Source organism: Sceloporus undulatus, chromosome 2 (genome assembly GCF_019175285.1).
Source record: "Sceloporus undulatus isolate JIND9_A2432 ecotype Alabama chromosome 2, SceUnd_v1.1, whole genome shotgun sequence".
Classification (NCBI taxonomy): domain Eukaryota; kingdom Metazoa; phylum Chordata; class Lepidosauria; order Squamata; family Phrynosomatidae; genus Sceloporus; species Sceloporus undulatus.
Genome location: NC_056523.1, coordinates 16,080,786 through 16,084,328, shown reverse-complemented (window position 1 = coordinate 16,084,328; position 3,543 = coordinate 16,080,786).

Below are 3,543 nucleotides of genomic sequence, written 5' to 3'. Positions count from 1 at the left end.
CTTTATGCTCCCAACTTCCAAGCCACCAGTGGACTTGTTGGGAAAAACTACCCAATTCATGATATGAAAATCAGCTGCCAGGTCTCCATTCTCATCTAAATAAACTCCATCCTTGGAAGTATTATAAAGCTCAATGTTTCTCAGGAAAGGATGAAGCTAGAATGACACAGGAAAATATGTTAATATTTCAGACACAAAATCCTGTTGTATGTCTTGGCCCTGCCTCTTTGGAGCACTCATGTCCAGTGATAGTTCTAGACTGATAGGAGCTATTAATTTTTCATCAGGAAAAAGTAATCTTTGGCAGTTGAAATTGTATCCAAAAAGATTTTGGCCACTAGTGCATTTGTTACAGAATAGGTGTAATAAGATCCTTAGGTGAATGCCCATTAACATCCCCACTGCCACATTCTCTATCTCTGCTCATTAAATTTTATGAAAACAGTTCATTATTAGGCTTATGTAGAGCATACTGAAGCAATCCCTTCTGGGTCACAGTTTATAATCTGTTTGATCAGGAGTGGGCCTGACTGATTCAGGCCTAAACCAGGATATCTCTCTCAATGAAACTAATTTTAGGAATCCTCTTGGTGCATTACATGGTTGCAATGACACTGTCATAGACAGTGACAACAGAAGGAAAAAGTCTGGAAATCTTGTGGCCATTAAAAAAAAAAGATTTATTCTCACTGTCAAGTGAGATTCTTTTTAATCCCAAGATACATTACAACAAAAAAGTTGGCATTGCTTTTTTTGACACTTCTTGCTGATTGTTTGTTATGCTGATCAGAGGTTAAGACTTATAAAAGGAAAACAAACTAAAACTGCTAAAATAAATATATTGGACTGTGTATTTGAAGAATTGAAATACTGAAATATTAATTAAAGAATAAATAAAGAGAGAAAATATAAAACTGTGTGTCGGCAATGAAGACACAACACTGATTAGAATTGGCAGATGTCAAAACATGTTTCTTGCAGGTATTAACAGAAAATCAAACCAAAAGCAATGAGATTTTGAAAGAAACTATTATTAAAATAATGGGACACTATCAGAAACAATAAATAAGAAAATTATGGATGAAATGAATAAATCTTTTCAGATTACTAAAAAAAGAGATGGAACAAGTGGACAAAAAAGTACAATCAATACAAATTCAACAGAAAGCTCAGCAAAAGGTAAATTTGGGACATTCAACAAGATTGGATCAACTAGAAAGAAAAATCATTGACCTGCAGAATCGCAATAGAAGGAATAACCTTCATATCCGTGGCTTTCCTGAGTTGCCAAATCAAACATTGAGGACCCAGAAGAAAGAGATCTTCAAATGGCTACAAAGTATTGTTCCTCAAATTACCTGGGAAGAGCAGGAAGTGGAACATCTACACAGAACAACAACTTTTAAAAGAGTCCTGGTTCCCAGAGATGTAATCTTGAGAGTAACAATTTTTTTTAAGAAAGACCTCTTAATGAAAGAAATCAGGAAACTCTTAGGATCCCTGAAATATGGGGACACTACAATAGACAATGAAGGAGTGGAGGCAAGGAACTTTAAGGCCCTGTACAGATAGGCCAAAATAAAGCTGCTTCGGGTCACTTTGGAGGTAAGCTGTTTAAATGACACACACATCTTAAGAGGCTAGAAGCTGTGCCACAGCTGTACTCCAGTCGTTAGGACTGGAGCGTAGCTTTGGTGCAGCTTCTGGCCTCTTAGGATGCATACATCATTTAAACAGCATACCTCTAAAGTGACCTGAAGCAGCTTTATTTTGGCCTGTCTGTACGGGCAATTTATCTAGCAAAATGGCCACACCTGGCTGAAGTAACTTCTTCCTTCCCAATTTGTCAAGCCCTTGAGAGACTAATATCATAGTGGACATTTCAAGACCAATGCAATGGTGGTAGAAAAATAATATTACTTTGCTGTCGTCATCATCATCATTATTACAGAACAGGACATGTCCACCACCTATGTTTGGATGCAATTGGTTTGGAGATCTCCATCACCAATGCTAATTTAGCCACTGTCCTTACTGTTCTGTCACCTGAAAAACTCTGGAAATGAGGCAGCCAGTAGCATTCCACCGGTAGGAAGACAAGCTGTTATGTCAACAGCCTGACAAGTAGACTAGAAATCCAGGGCAAATGTAATGGTAATAGAAAAATAGCATTACTTTGCTTGCATCAGAATCACAGAACAGGCTTTCACAGGGTAATTCCCAGTATATTAAGTTGCAGTTGATCTAGATATCTCCTCCACTGCCATTCTCATCTATCGCTATCTTTTTGTCACTGCAAGCACTCCAACAAAAACAAGGAGCTCTCCAGCAGGGAGAAGACACCTATATAAGCCATTGTGTCAACCACCTGGGTAAATGTCCTATCCCACGAATCAAACAGAACTTCTGCACAGGGTTTTACTAGCAGGAAGCCAATAACTCTCCAAGAGCAAACCAGATGTGGGCCGATGGAGAAATGGAGGATGCAGTTCTAATGTATACAATTCCCTGCTTTCTTCCAATCCAGAACAGAAAGACTCAAGAGATTTCCATTGGGACTGTATATAAAGGCAAAGGAATACCTGCCATGACTGAACCCTCTGAGGAGTCTGTCTGTCTCCATCTGTCATTCTCATCCACTTCAATCGGGAGGAGTATGCAGCATGCAGGGTCTGTGCCACAGCCTGGATACCATTGTACATACTGTAGGCGTCTTGAGAAAGGATCCTGTCAATCACATCCTGAGGAAGCTTCTTCAAGGTGTTTTTTTCTGCACATCTCTGCCTGGCTTTCATGGACCTCAGTGGCCTTGAATAGAAACAATGAAATGCTGCTTCCCCAAATTGCTCAAGATAAAGCATAGATTGGTCAAAGTCATCATAGCGTCTCCTTTTACTCATCTGGATGGAGAAGGACAAAGAAACGTGTTTGTGCTGGAGATCCATCACTCTGAACAACAATCTCACGTCCAGGTCCTGCAAAGCTGTTGCAATCCAAACTTTCCCTACAGTTGATTTTTTAATCTTTTCAACTTGTTGCATTGTAACCATTAGATTAACCATGGTCTGAGTGTCCACTTGACAAACAATTACATTGGCTTTGGTATCCATAACGTATGAAATTATGTTGAATTTATATCTGCCCGCATATGATCCTTGAACATTTAGCGCAGGAATTGTTTCTGAGAAGGCAACGCAAACACCATTCTTTGTGGCTACAGACATGAAGGTGCTCAGGAACTTTTGACCACTGTCATTCTCTGGAGCCAAAAGACCAATCCAAGTCCATCTGAAATGCAGGAGAAGTTTGACTATGCCCAGATAAGGAGGTTCTTGCTTTGGGACCATTCGGTGGAGGAAAGGGAGCTGACTTTTTCTGCTAAATGCATTACTAAGGAAGCCGTAGCTGACCTAGTAAAGAAAGGAAAGCAGGTTTGCTCTGGTTTGATTTTAAGATGTACTTCAAACATTTATAATATAACTGTATTATTACTTTAACACTTTTGCCTTTTATTATGCTAGGTGCCCATAAGAATCTTTATAC